We start from the raw sequence: 15,405 nt of genomic DNA, 5'->3' as shown, positions 1-15,405 counted from the left end.
GGGCTTTTCCTTGTTATCCCTGGGGAGATTATCTTGGAGTTTATTAAGAAAACTAATTCAGCAGGGCAGGCAAAGCAAGCCAGCAAGAAGCTTTGTTTGTTTGTCTGTTTGTTTGTTTTGAGGCAGAGTCTCACTATGTAGCCTTGGCTGGCCTCAAACTCCTCTATGTAGATGAAATTAGCTTAGAACTCAGAGACCAGCCTGCCTCTGCTTCCTGAGAGCAGGGATCAAAGACATGAGCCACCACACACCATCCTTGTGGCTGACCATAACTGTAGCAACCCTAAGTTTGTGAGCTGTTGTTGCAGTTGTCTGTTGCCTTCACTGTCCTCACTGTTTCCTGAGAACAAGGCCAGAATTTGCCTTTCATTTTTTTAGAAAATCTACTTAAGCTCCATTAGTTTGAATCCAGGATGTGTACTGAATCACATACATGGATTCTGTGTCCAACGGCCTTGCAGGAAGGTTGCTTTGGAATTTGGCATGAATCATACCACTGTTTCCATGGGCCCAGGTTACTTTTCCCCAGCTCACTCTGGTTTTATTTGGTTTGCCTCCAGGAGTCACTGTATTATTTTTTTGGTTTATATACATAAGCACATCTCTTGCCTAAGCAGAACTCAGTTTCATCTCGGGCATAAACACCTTCAATTTTAAGAAGAGCTATGAGCTCTCTTTGGTTTCAGAGACCTTGCTTACATCCAACAATAATGGCCACCACAGCCTTCCAGATACACATGGGCGGTTGTTGTTGTTGTTGTTGTTGTTGTTGTTGTTGTTGTTGTTGTTTTTAAGAAGTTGTTCCTAGCAGGCCTCCACCTGCTAGGATGGCTGAAAGAGCACCTTTTTCCCCCACAAAAGCCATCATTCTATCCCATGTTTCTTTAATGCTAGGCCATGTTTTTTACAGGCACATGACAAAGATCTCACTAAGGAAACAGCTTTGCTCAGCATGGGCTCTGCAGTCCAGCCAGGGTCCAAATCCTGGTTGTATCACCTCTCTGCTAGATGGGCTGGGCTAGTACCTCTTGTTTATAGTGAGAGGAGAGGAGCAACCTCTAGCATTACTTACAGGATGCGGTCATCTGTGCCTGTCCAGCAGTGATGAGTGTAGAAGCCTCAGGAACCTCCTTGTTCTTAGAGCCCAAGTATAAAGGAGCCTGTGTTCAAGTCACGTTACAGCGATAGCCAATACCTCTATACTTAATTGTTCTGATCCTCTAGACCCTTTTGTTTTTTCATACTAGCACCCAGTCCACCAGTGCTTGACCTCTTCAGTCAGGCTACAGCAAAGGTACTCCAGGGTCCATCACCCAGTCCACCAGTGCTTGACCTCTTCAGTCAGGCTACAGCAAGGGTACTCCAGGGTCCATCACCCAGTCCACCAGTGCTTGACCCCTTCAGTCAGGCTACAGCAAAGGTACTCCAGAGTCTTCAGGTATAACCTGTTTCCACTCACTCTCCTGGCATCAAGAGAGATGCCTTAATGAGTACCCTCTGTGCCACTCAGCTGTGCAAGGCAACAAGCTGTTCTGGAATAGCAAACAAATGCTTCCAGTGTTCTGCTCTACAAAGTCCAGCCAAAGGCAAGTGCTCCTAGGCACTTCTTCTCGCTCCCTGAGCCGTCTTTCTCACCACAGTCCCTCAGTGCCCCTGGACTATGCTGCTTTTGTATCCTCCTCTCTCATGCCTAGACTCAGGTCTACTGGTAGTCATCCTGTCTGTTTAAGAGTACACTCTAGCTCCTGTTCATCTCATTAGATTTTTTGAGGAAAGAAACTCACAAAAATATTATCCATAAGACATAGCAGGAGCGTAAGATATACTATTTCTTCATACTCTGACCTTCCTTCCAAGGCATTTGTCAGCAGAGGCTCCTACAAGATGCTTGACAAATAACTTCCATTGTCCTGGAGACCAAAGGACACAGCCATTTGATTTATGTGTTGATAGGAAAAGAGAATGCAAAAAAGAATAGAATATATCCAGACATGGTTGTGTCTGATCCAGATAATGCCCTTATGTAAATGTGGAATGAAACCCCTCCTCTATGCAACATGTCCTAATCTAGAGGGTCCACTCAATGGCAGAATAGCCTGGATCTCAGGGCCCCATAGCAATGTGCTTCATAGCTAATGCAGTACACCTGGTCCATAGAGCTCCAGAACACTGCATAGCTATAACTACATGCTGAGTACCTAGCCCTCGGGTGATTGAGAGCTGGTGATTTAGCCCAGCATGCCAGGCCAGTGCTGTCACTCGTCCTGAAAACCCTTCAGCCCAGGGCAACACTGTTCCTGCAGCAATGGTTTTCAGAAGATCTCTGGAGGGAACTTGGTACAACGACTGCTTTCTAAACGTTGGTGTTTCCACAATGACAAAAATATTATGAAGCTAGTTTGCATAGTTAAGGAGGAGAATAAAACATTATATACAGAGGTTTTCTGCCACATACAGGATTCAGAAATGTAATTATTTACTTTTGGTATAGTTCTAAGCTTGAACAAATCTGTTTGACTTATGCTAACACACACACATGTCCTTGAGCTACTGAATTAATCTTCAGCCTCAACCTTTTCTTCTATTGAGCTTCTCATTGAGTGGTTAGGATTGAATGGAGTCAATCCATGATTAATCCAATCCATCAATTGGATGGTTATCAATACCACTGTCCAGTTATATTCACAGTATCTGGTCCCTCTTGGTGACAACTTACTCCTCAGGCAGGCAAACTCAGGCAGTGTGAGTATAGGAAAAGTAGGAAAATGCTCCTCCTACACATTTGAGATCTAGAAACAAACATTTCTTAGTTCTGTTATCATTTATCCATGGACATCATTGGTTGATACAAAATGGGATCGGTTAATAAGATGTTGTTCTTTGACAATGTTATAATTACTTTTAAGTGGAACAAAGTCCCAATGGATTATAATGAAATTTACATATATGTTACTTATTCCTTATGATTGGATTAGATATATATAGTTATGCAATGCACACCACATGCCTTCTTTCTGAAAGTATCCAAGGCAACCAACACTTTACAAAATAGATAGATGTAACTGTTCACAAGAAAATAAGCTACAATAATCCACAAATAGTAACGTGTTCTAAGGGTATAATAAAATGTAAATTATCCTATCTGGAATTTAGATTAAGTATGATTTTGAACTAAAATGTCAGGTATTGAGAGTCTAGAGAACAGAAGTAGAGTTAATAATCAAAAAAGAGCAATAAGGAAAATTTCCCAGAGCTAAAGGAACATACTGGCATTGAGATTGAAAACAGTTAACAGGCAGAATGGAAATACAGCATGCCCGTCCCTACAGGCCCCAGAGAACTTGGAAAAACTTGCGTGAGGTAAAGGCTGAAGGTTTCCAGAAAGGAACCAAGAAGGTTTGTGTAGAAGAGGACCATCAAGCAATAACCGATTTAGCAGTGGTACACCTGAAGACCTAGTAACGTATGGGATTTTGTTGGTTATTTATTTGTTTATTGTCTGAATTAGGATAAAATGGAATGGTAAAGTAGACAATGGTACATGTAAGGATTCAGGCCTGCCAGCAGGCCCACTTTCCTCTTGTTCACACACACACACACACACACACACACACACACACACACACACACACACTGAAAAAATTCTTACCTCAGAAAGAGGGATCAGAGAGCATTTACTCTGGAGCCGAATATGAATTCACAGCCTGGGAACACAGACTTAAGTTGCCTCAAATTCCATGTCCCAACGCTTCCAGGGATCCAGCCAGGCTCATGGAGTTTTCATAGAAAGAGGACAAAGAAAACCATAAATTAAGGTGCTTTTCAAATACATTGGTGGAAACATTAAGTAGGTGGTTATGGCAAAATGGAGAAATCTCAACTGTTGGCCTCAGATGATGTTTGACCATCCTAACAGGCTTTCATCTGTTAGTCCAAGGATGTTAAGTGTCACATAGAGAATGGCTTTTTATCCAGCTAAGGAAGCTGAAGATAAATTATAACCTGCAACATTCTAACCTCCTCACATCTGGACCTGAAATATTCCCACCTCTCCACATCACGAAGTTCTAATCAGTCAATCCACATTTGCAGACATAGCTTCTTTCCAGTCTTGTTCAGTCTCCCTATTCCCGAGGCCCCCTTTATCTTACACATATATACCTCACCACTGAGAAAAGTAGGATTAATCCTCTAGAGGAATTGATAAGGAAATGAGAAGTGAGTGATAATGCCATCTTCAAAAAATGCTACATACCAACCTGAAAGATAAAATGATACCTAGAAGAAATGTAATTATTAACAAGCAAGACAGTAAAATAACTAAATTATCTGTACAATTTAAAAGGTAGGAAAGATCATCAAAAGGAAGTACAGGGTAAGATGAACCACACAGAAACCAGATTATGTCAGTGAAAGCAAAACACTGTTCCGTTAAAAGCACTGAAGCAGGCTGGAAAGATGGCTCTGTGGTTAAGAGGATGCTCTGCTCTTACATGGGGCCCTTACGTGGTTCCCCGCACGCACATGGTGCAAATCACAACTGCCTATAACTCTAGCACTAGGTGATCCAATGTCTCCATCTTCTAGTGGCACCTTTATTCACTACCAAGACAGACAGACAGACAGACAGATATACACACACTTAAAAATAACAATAAATCTTTTTAAAACAGTAAAGTAATTCTAAGTTCAATAAATCTGATGTATGAGTAAAAGAAAATCCTAGAGCATACAAAATAAGAATTGTAGAACTAAAGATACAGAAGGTGAGTTGGTTGTTCAGTTATAACAGATAACTTTGTAAGTTGAAAGTTTGGACAAAGTTTTCTTCTGATGACAAAGAATTCCCACAGATCTAGTGATTTAGAATCCTGTGTGCTGTTGTGATTATATAGGTCAGAAGTCTGCCATGGGTCTCAATAGCAGAACTCCCCGGGGCAGGAGCTCCAGGGGAGTCTGTCTCCTTGTGCATCTGCAATAGTGGCAGAATTCAACTGCTGTAACTAGGATAAAGGGCTCCGTTCCCTTGCCTTCGTCAACCAGTGGCTGTTCCTGGCTTCCGAAAGGTGTCCTCTCTCTCCATACTCTAGTTGTGCAGCATTATGAAGTCCAGGTCAAGACCCACTTAAACTCCTGCTTCTCATTTTCTTCAAATACACCCAAGAAACTGAAGTCTGAATTGATCCTCTCTTTCTCATTTACTTTAAGGACTCATGGTTAGACTGCCCATCAGTGACAGCCCAAAATATCTTATTCATGAAACCCTGACCTTAATCAGACCTGCAAAACTTCTTGCCATGTTAGTTGCACAGTCATAAGTCCTGGGAAGTCATTGTAATTGTGCCTTTAAAAAGCCACTCCCCCAGTTGGGCACGCCTTTGATCCCAGCATTCAGGAGTCAGAAACAGGCAGCCAGCCTGCTCTACACTGTGAGTTCTTAAACAGCCAAGGCCACATGGAGAGATCCTGTCTGGAAAAAGCAATGACAATAAAAGACATAAAGCTGCTCCCACAAAGGTCTCAAGAGGTAGGTAATCCAAACTTGGACGGTAAATAAACTCTATTATATAAATTCTATTGTATAAATTTACCAAAGGTAGATCCTTCCCTTCTTTTTAATTTCTTTTGTGATAGGTTCTGGATAAAATTCTTTGAGCTCTTAAATTTATCTTCTGTTCGATACCCCTGCTGGGATAGGAAGAGTACAACCTCCACAGAAGCCTGACAAAGACTGAATACTGACTCAGTACGTTTAAGAAAAGAAAACCGTGTCTATTTATAGACCACTAAAGTAACCAAGCAAAGACTTTAGTGACAATGCAGAGTGGAGATGGACTTTAGAATTACTTGATTAAAGTCACTAGTGCAACAGATAGCAAGATAATGGATTCAGGAGATAGAGTGGTATTGAAAAGCTCTCAGGGAGAACTTTCCCTCGGGATGGAGACCCTCCAACTCCAAAGACCAGACCGAGACACCACAGGATGCAATCAGCAAGAGGATTTGGTTTATTGTCGGGATACACAGGCACAGGCACCTGTGGGCGCTTCAGTCACTCGGGGGACTGGCGCGCCCCACGGAACCAAGGATGGGCTTTTATAGGATTTTGGGGAGCAGAAGCAAGCATACAGAAGCAGATGCATGGTTACAGGGATATAATTGGTGGATTCTAATATGGCAAGGGTTTAGCCCGGGGGCAAGTTTCCTAGCTACCTTCCTGAAACATAACGACTGACTCGGCCCCCCAAGGGTTCAGCCCGGGGGCAAGTTTCTTAGCTACCTTCTTGGAACATAACGGCTGACTCGGCCCCCCACCAGGGTGTGGGACCTCTCCCGGGGCTTTTTTCATTGTCAGGTGTTCAACGGCAGTCCTCCTGTTGCCAGGCCTTCAACCAAACACATCCTGCTTGGCAGCCGCTGTGTACTCAGTGTTTTAACCTTTCTCTGAACCAGTCATCTTAAGTACAGCCTTGCAAAATGGCGTTACTGCTGCTAAGCTGGGGTCTTTCATTCCCCCATTTTTTTTTTTGCTAACTTTGAGTGAAATCTTTTACTCGACTTGGTCAAGAAATTTCTGTCTGGTGGGGGCTTATTCCCTCACTGACTCTAGGCCACAAAAGGGCTAGGAGGAGCCACGTAGGAGTTTCAACTTTAAGGGGTTTGGAGTGCGCTGAACTCTCCATGTCTGGGGTGTAGTGTTGTGATTAGTCAATTCCTCAGACCGGACTGTCTTGACGTGTGGTGCGTGGATCTAAGCCGCGACTCCGTCTACCTTTAGGGCGGTCGGGGTAGTCAGGAGGACGGTGTAGGGTCCTTTCCACCGTGGCTCGAGATTCTTGGTCTGGTGTCTGCGCACCCACACGGTGTCTCTAATCTGGAACGGGTGTGGCACTATCGGATGTTCAAGCTTGTCCTGGTAAGCAGTGGCCATAGGTCTCCAGACGTCTCTCTGCACAATCTGTAGGGCCTGTAAATGGGCCCTCAGAGAAGGGCTGTCAGCAAAATCAGCAATGTTGAATCAAAGAAATGGACAAATGGGGGTGGTGCTCCATATATTATTTTAAAAGGAGTTAGACCATGGGGGCCCGGGGTATTCCGGGCCCGATATAGAACTAGGGGAAGGAGGGCCACCCAATCCTTTGAGCCAGTTGTAAGCGCAAGTTTGGATAAAGTCTCCTTAATTGTTCTATTCATGCGTTCTACCTGACCTGAACTCTGGGGTCTATAGGCACAATGTAATTTTCAATCAATCCCCAGCAGTTTGGCCACCAACTGACTTACTTGGGAGACGAAAGCGGGCCCGTTGTCCGACCCCAACGCTTGAGGCATGCCATACCTGGGAAAGATTTCCTCGAGGAGCTTCTTAGTGACCATTTTTGTAGTCTCGTGCTTTGTGGGGAAGGCTTCGACCCATCCTGAGAAGGTGTCTACAAACACTAGGAGATACTTATATTCATATATACCTGGTTTAATTTCAGTAAAATCAATTTCCCAATGGATGTCGGGACGGTGTCCCCTAGGACGAACTCCTTGTCCAATCATGGTCCTTTCCGGGTTAACCTGAGCGCACGCTTTGTAACTCTCAGTCACCTTTTGTATCGCTTTGTCCCGATTCAAAAAAAAACACAGATTTATCTCTTCCCGATCTAGTAAGGTTTTTATCTTCTTAAACCCCAAATGGGTTAATTTATGTAAAAAGGAGATCAATTCAAAAGTCATTTTCATTGGCATAACTGTCTTTTCTTTGTAGACCCACTGTTTTAGTTGAGGGTGGTAGATGGCCCCCATTTTTTTAGGAGCTCTATGTCCTCATGGGCGTAAACCCAACTGGTTTGTCCCACTGGTGGGGGCGTGGGTTGGTCTGGGCTATTTAAGGACAAGATTTGTTTGCTCATGGCCGCTTCTCGCGCCGTGGCATCGGCCAGCCGGTTTCCTCGTGCCTCTGGGTTGTGCCCTTTCTGGTGTCCTGGACAATGTATAATACTCAGTCTTTTGGGCAAGAATAGGGCTTCTAAGAGGGCCAGAATTTTAGCCATATCTTTACCCTCAGATGTGAGCAGCCCCCGCCTCCGGTAGATCTCCCCGTGGATGTGTGCCATGGCAAAGGCATAACGGCTGTCTGTATATATATTTAGCCTCTTACCTTTTGTCATCTTGAGCGCCTGAGTCAAGGCGATGAGTTTAGCCCGTTGTGTGGAGGTACCAGCAGGCAGGGCTTTCGCCCAAATCACTTTGTCCTCCGTAGTGACCGCAGCTCCAGCCTTTCGCTCTCCCTCTGCCAAGAAGCTGTTGTCATCCGTGTACCATGTGTGGTCAGCATTCTGAAGAGGCTGGTCCGATAGGTCCGGCCTGGTTCCATGTACTTCTGCGAGGACTTGTAGGCAGTCATGCTGTTCTGCCTCCTCTGGTAGAGGAAGCAAGGTGGCAGGATTGAGGGTGACTACGGGCCCAAACTGAACCCGTTCTGCATCCAGTAACAAGGCTTGGTGTGAGAATTAGAGAGCCAGCGGTCTGGGGGCTGCTTTACCAAGGCCTCCACTGCGTGGGGTGTTAGGATGGTGAGTGGCTGTCCCAAAGTCAATTTTCCAGTGTCCTTGATCAGGACAGCAATAGCAGCCACCATCCTTAGGCACGGTGGCCAGCCGGAGGCCACAGGGTCCAATTTCTTAGACAGGTAGGCCACAGGGCGTTTCCAGGGTCCCAACCTTTGTGTTAGGACCCCTTTAGCATACCCCTGTTTCTCATCGATGAACAGTTACTGAGCAAATTGTAAGGGTTTGGAACAGTCAGATGAATATCTTCTATCCTCTTGTTGACCTTTCTCAAGTCTTGTATTGGCCTATAAGCTCCAGTGCCGGGTTTCTTAACAGGCAGAAGAGGCGTATTCCAAGGCGACCGGCAGGGGACTAGGATGCCTTGATCTAGAAGCCTCGTAATGTGAAGCCTTATACCTTGATAAGCTTTATGTGACAGGGGGTATTGTTTTATGGAGACTGGAGTTGTAGTGGCCTTTAACTGTATAATTAAGGGGGGCTGTTGGAGCGCCAACCCCATCCCACCAGTCTCTGCCCAAGCCAGTGGAAAATTCGTGACCCAAGTGTCTATTTCTAGGGATTGTGGCTTGTCCTGTCCCAGTTCATATAGTCTATATTCATAGAACTTGAAGGGGAGTTCCGTGGGGGCCAGTTATTTGGGCCCCTCCTTCCTCAAAATGAATTTGTGCTTTTAGTTTGGTGAGCAGGTCACGGCCCAGCAGAGGGTTCGGGTAGTCCGGAACATGTAAGAAGGAATGGGTCACCTTACCAGTAGCCAGCTGAACCCGGCGGTCCGTAGTCCATCGGTATTGTTTCTCACCAGTAGCTCCTTGTACCCAGGCCGTCCGGTCGCTGAGTTGTCCTGAAGCTTGAGTGAGGACTGAATGCTGGGCTCCTGTGTCTATCAGGAAAGCAACCGGCTGCCCCCCAACTTTAAGCGTTACCCTGGGCTCAGGGGGGGCTCCTGGCCCTGACCTCCCTAATCTTTATCTAGAGCCAAGAGGGAGGTTCGTGGTCGAGGCTTTCGGGGTCCGCCAGGCTTCTTGGGGCACTCTCTGGCCCAGTGCCCTTTCTCTTTGTAATAGGCACATTGATCTTTATCCAGCTTCAGCCCCTTTCGAGCTCCCCCCTATCTCCCTTCCTTTTTTTGGCCCTGAACTACGGCGGCCAAGATTCGACTCAATTTTTTGTTTTGTTTTTTTTTTATCTCTCTCTTATTAAAAATCTTTTCAGCTTCTTTAAGTAAATCCTGTAATGTATAGCCCTGCAAATTTTCTAACCTCTGTAACTTAGTCCTGATATCTGGAGCAGCCTGCCAGATGAAGGACATAGAGACACTCGTCATTTGTCCTGGGTCATCTGGGTCATAGGGAGTGTACATACGGTAGGCCTCCTTAAGTCTCTCTAGAAAGGCGGAGGGAGTTTCCCCTGCTTCCTGTAATACCTGTTTTACCTGAGCCAAATTAGTAGGGCGTCGTATAGCCCCTCGGAGACCCGCTAGAAGCAACTGGCGATAAAGGCGTAGGTGTCCCTTACCTTCAGCTGTATTAAAATCCCAGTTTGGTCTCTTAAGTGGGAATGTAGCATCAATTTCCTCAGGCAGCTGGGTGGGACGCCCATCATCTCCCAGAACATGCTTTCTGGCCTCTAGGAACACTCTTTGTTTTTTTTTCTGAGGTTAAGAGGGCCTGTAAGAGCTGTTGGCAGTCATCCCAAGTAGGCTGGTGGGTAAGTAAAACAGATTCTATTAGGTCGGTGAGTGCCATCGGATCTTTGGAGAAAGAAGGGTTGTGTTGTTTCCAATTGTAAATGTCAGCTGCTGAAAACGGCCAGTATTGGGTCTGGCCACCGGTTAAAGCCTGGGAGGTTGAATCTGGCATCACCTCGCGCTTATTGCGCAATCTCCCTGCGACAGGGGAGAAACCCTTATCAGACTGTGGCCCGGCAACTGATCTGGCCGGCGGCTCTGCCTCCTCCGTTTTAGCCGGGCCTGTCAGAGAGAAGATCTATGAGAGGGGAGTTTGGGTCTGCCGGGAGGACAGGTTTCTTAGAAGGCTCTGATTTCACAAAGGTAGAGAGAGGAAGACGTGGCCGGCGGACCAGGCGGGGCCGAGGGGACAGGCTGGGGGTTGAGGGGAGGCCAATTCGGGTCCACGAAGGGTTCCGCCCAGGGGGAGGGTTTAAGGCGAGAAGAAACCTGGTCAGGATGTCCGTGGACGACCCGATCTTTAACCTGTAAAATAATGATCTTATTAAATGTGCCATTCACTGGCCATCCCGCTCCGAAAGTGGGCCACTCGGATGTGCAGAGAGTCTGTCATTTTCCTTTTTTTAACCTCGACAGACTGGTTGTGTGCCCGGTCGTGGACGTCTTCCCAATGATCAAGAGTGAGACTTAGGGGCATTGTTAGGGACTGTCCCATGTTAGTTCTAAGGAAGATTAGAACACAGAGAAAACAAACAACACCAACAGTCAAACAAACAACAGACAGGCGTGCTGCACGGCTTTGGTACCAAACTGAAAGCAAAAAGTCAGATGGAGGTGGCAAAGGTCCGGGGCCCTCTGAAAACCAAAAATACAGACAGAGGTGCCGTTAGTCCGGATCTTTCTCCTCTCCCAGATTGGGCCCCGAAAAGTCGGGCCCCAACACCCTTGGAACGTCTTCCAGGGCTGCGGGGCGAGAAGTCCGAGCTCCTCAGCTCCTTCTTCGTCCCGCCCAAATTCCAAACAACCTGGCTGAGCGCTCACAGAACAGACCTGGCTGAGCGCTCACAGAACAGACCTGGCTGAGCGCTCACAGAACAGACCTGGCTGAGCGCTCACAGAACAGACCTGGCTGAGCGCTCACAGAACAGACCTGGCTGAGCGCTCACAGAACAGACCTGGCCGAGCGCTCACAGAACAGACAGAATAAGGCAGAACGAGACAAAATCAGACAGACAGACAGACGCCGGCCGGCTTACCTCCCAGTGGGTGGTCGGTGGTCCCTGGGTGGAGGATCTCCTTTCCCGGCCAATGCACCAAATGAAAAGCTCTCAGGGAGAACTTTCCCTCGGGATGGAGACCCTCCAACTCCAAAGACCAGACCGAGACACCACAGGATGCAATCAGCAAGAGGATTTGGTTTATTGTCGGGATACACAGGCACAGGCACCTGTGGGCGCTTCAGTCACTCGGGGGACTGGCGCGCCCCACGGAACCAAGGATGGGCTTTTATAGGATTTTGGGGAGCAGAAGCAAGCATACAGAAGCAGATGCATGGTTACAGGGATATAATTGGTGGATTCTAATATGGCAAGGGTTTAGCCCGGGGGCAAGTTTCCTAGCTACCTTCCTGAAACATAACGACTGACTCGGCCCCCCAAGGGTTCAGCCCGGGGGCAAGTTTCTTAGCTACCTTCTTGGAACATAACGGCTGACTCGGCCCCCCACCAGGGTGTGGGACCTCTCCCGGGGCTTTTTTCATTGTCAGGTGTTCAACCGAAGTCGTCCTGTTGCCAGGCCTTCAACCAAACACATCCTGCTTGGCAGCCGCTGTGTACTCAGTGTTTTAACCTTTCTCTGAACCAGTCATCTTAAGTACAGCCTTGCAAAATGGCGTTACTGCTGCTAAGCTGGGGTCTTTCAGTATGGGGCCTGATTTCCAGAGTCACCACTTTATATTGTATCTAATCGTCAATTGAAATTGTTAGGTATGCAGAACATTAAACAGGGAAATATGGCTCATACCTGTGTAAAAGCAGTCAGCCAACTGTCTGGTAAGAAACATCCACATTAGACTTGCTAGAAAAAGACCCTATTACTATAAAGGTGTTCAACCACTCTAAAAACAAAACAAATGGAAACAGTGCCTCACCAAAGAGTAAACATCATAAATTATTTTTGAAGAATCAGATGTTCAGGAGTTGAAAAGTACAACAACTAGACAGAAATTTTTACTTCTGAAGTCCAACATTAGATTTGTGCTGGCAGAATAGGGACTCAGAAGTTGAATATGTGTCAGTTCAAAGTATCCACTTGGAGGATGAAAAGATACAGTAAAGATAAACTAATGGAAGAAAAACTGTGCAGGGCACCGTTAGTAATATCAGTGTACACACAGTGGGAACCCAGAAAAGAGAGAGAGTGGGAGGCAAAGGGAAAGAACAGAAATATCCCAGAATTTGATGAGAATACTCATCTGTGCATTAAAATAGGACAGGAGACTCCAAGCAGCTTAAACGCAAGCATTTCGCAGCTAGACACAGCGTAGTCAGTAATCAATAGTGGTGAGATATAGTTCAGGTAAGAGTTCTTGCCAAGACTGCACAGAATCCTTCATTTGATCGCAGCACCAAATAGCTCTGACATGGTACCATACCAGGAAGCAGGGGGATCAAAAGTTCAAAGTTTTCTTTGCCTATAGACCAAGTTCAAGGCCAGCCTGGGCCAAATGAGGTCCTGCCTTACCAAAGAAGGAAACTGTACTAAACTTCCATGAACTGGAAGAAAATCCTTGTGTCCTAGCGATAGTGCTTTCTTAGATCTGAGCACAGATGCAAAAAGAAAAGGAGGTAGATAAATTTTAAACAATTAAAAGCTTGAGTTTCAAATGACAACATATAGAAGGTAAAAATAATACCTAGGAGGAAAAATGCTTTCAAATCATATATCTTATGAAAAGCATGTACCTAGACTATAGAAAGAGCCCAGCAGTATAAAGGCATATGCTTCAATTTCTAAAGGATGTAAACAATTTCAAAAATAGTTCTCCAAAGAAGATATATCTTAAAGAGTTACTCCATTCAGAATAAGATACTGCTTCGTACCAGTGAGAAATCCAATAGAAAGGCAGCTGCTATGTGCTGATAAGAATGTAGAGAAATTGGGAATTTGCTACAGTGCTAATAGAAGTATAAAACCCTGTACTAGTCTTAGTTTTAGGATAGATTTTGTGAGCGAGTGTGGTGAGGTAAGACCAGCACTCACTCTGCCAAGGTTAACTGAGGGCCAATGAGAAACGAATTTTGACCATGAACAACCTGAAGGGTCACGGTAAGACTAAGGCTATTACATGTTTATTGAACACAATCAGACTTTGTATACCCTTATCAGAAACAGTATAATGGTGGCCTCTCGGATTATTATAATGGTTGTTCTCAGGATACAATGACATCTGCAAGCGATAAAGGGCACCCAATAGTAATGTCTAAGATTAATTGTCCTATCACACTTCTAGGTGCTTCGTTTACTTCTAGGGACTATAGACAGTCATAATGTGGCCTGAATGTTTCACTGCCTGAGGGAGTGCCCCCATTTCTCAGGAACTGAAAGGCACGCAGTGTCCTACAAGCCATGAACTCTAACCTGAAAAGCCTCTAGAGACAAGCTAGACCAGGCCAACTCCATGGTTCCCTGCATGGTGGCATGTGCTTGGAGTCCTAGCATTCTGGATCATAGGTTTGAGGCTAGACTTGGCTACATAGTGAATCTAAGGACAGCCTGGGCCAAATAGAGGAACCCTGGCTCAGGGGCAGAGGGAAGACAAGGGAAGGGAGGGAAGGAGCCCACCACAGAGTGTGACTTCTTGGTAACTTCCTGAAAGAACTGAGAACATCTCCACATGTTCACAGCATCATTCTGCCTAGCAGCCAAGAAGTGAATAGAAACTGTTAATGAGATGGTTAATGTTAACACAAATGTGCTCTGAAGTATTATTTGGCAGTTTAAAGAATGATGTGCCAATAAATGCTTCAGCATAAACCATCCTTGAGAACACAGTGGTCACAAACGACCACATACTGTGTAACCTCCAAGGATGACGGTGGGGATCAGGAAGCACTGCTAGTAACATAAGATTTCAGTTTGCGGTTTGTAAGTGTTTAAACTGCTGATAATACTTAAAACATTGGATTACACACTTTAAAATGCATATGTTATGATACATGATTTATGTCACAACATAAATAAAATTGTTATTTCTTAGAAGGTAACTTTCACGTTTAGTCTGATACTCTAAGAATGTTTCTACATGTTGATGGTTATGATTTTTAAAATAAAATTAATAGATAGTTCCCTGAATCCTTTCCATCTGGACAGATCCTATTCTATGGGTTTTTGCCATCAACAAATAACCCAGTGAAGTTAAGGCCTAAAACCCTGGAAGTGGGGAGGAGAGCTGGAAGCAGAGGGGAAGGGAGGCTAGGGGAAGGTAGGGCAGAATGGTCCTGTTTTCGGCCTAAAGTTTGTACAAGATGTGTGTAGGGCTAAGAGAAACTGTTTTCCCTGCCCTTTCTAGCTCATAGCACTTGTACTAAACTTGAAATTACAGAATTGCTCATTGCAGACTCCGCTGTTGAGGTGGAATTAGAAACAAAAGAGGGTTATGGGGAATACCGCGATGCAAAGGACAAGGATTGGGCAGAAGGGGTGGTGTCAAAGCAGAACACAGATGGACAGAAGTCTCCTGTGAGAGGGCCTCCGGGTGGGGATGGGGAGTTCCTGCTGCCAGACACCACATGGAGCCACCTCAGGAAGAGCATTCGTGCGCTTGAACACTGAGCAGATCACAGATAATCTGGGGAGGGAGCAGCCATTTACCCTTTGCCTCCAGCTGGTACCCACTGTGTATCCCTGGTCTCTGATACAAAGGAGGCTGCAGAAGAAAACTGCTGTTCTGAGAGCAGGGACAGAAGACTCGGGTGGATAATGTCTAGTCTGACTGTAACTCAGCACCCTTTGTACCTGGTCATCCAGGAGAGAAGACTGCCGCGTGGAGTATCTATCAGTTCTGTAATAGGCTGAACGTCCCTGAGGCCATCATCACTCTACTCAGGGCACAGACCTAGGGAAAGGCACTGGGAAACAGCACTTTAGCCACTTCAAGATTCT

General features: G+C 45.7%; 1 protein-coding gene and 1 long non-coding RNA gene across 19 annotated transcripts in view; one reads left to right on the top strand and one right to left on the bottom strand.

Moving 5' to 3' along the window:
* Positions 1-15,405, top strand: part of Tbc1d5 (TBC1 domain family, member 5) — a 516,940-nt gene that overhangs the window by 438,083 nt on the left and 63,452 nt on the right. The window lies entirely within an intron of this gene.
* Positions 1-15,405, bottom strand: part of LOC134480471 (uncharacterized) — a 37,518-nt gene that overhangs the window by 21,736 nt on the left and 377 nt on the right. The window contains exon 1 of the long non-coding RNA XR_010054913.1: positions 3,650-15,405. This exon is cut by the window's right edge and continues 377 nt beyond it. This is a non-coding gene — a long non-coding RNA (uncharacterized LOC134480471). The remainder of the gene's footprint in view (positions 1-3,649) is intronic.

Source organism: Rattus norvegicus, chromosome 9, assembly GCF_036323735.1.
Source record: "Rattus norvegicus strain BN/NHsdMcwi chromosome 9, GRCr8, whole genome shotgun sequence".
NCBI classification, from domain to species: domain Eukaryota; kingdom Metazoa; phylum Chordata; class Mammalia; order Rodentia; family Muridae; genus Rattus; species Rattus norvegicus.
The sequence above is the reverse complement of the archived record's forward strand: the minus strand, read 5'-3'. Positions and strand labels throughout refer to the sequence as shown.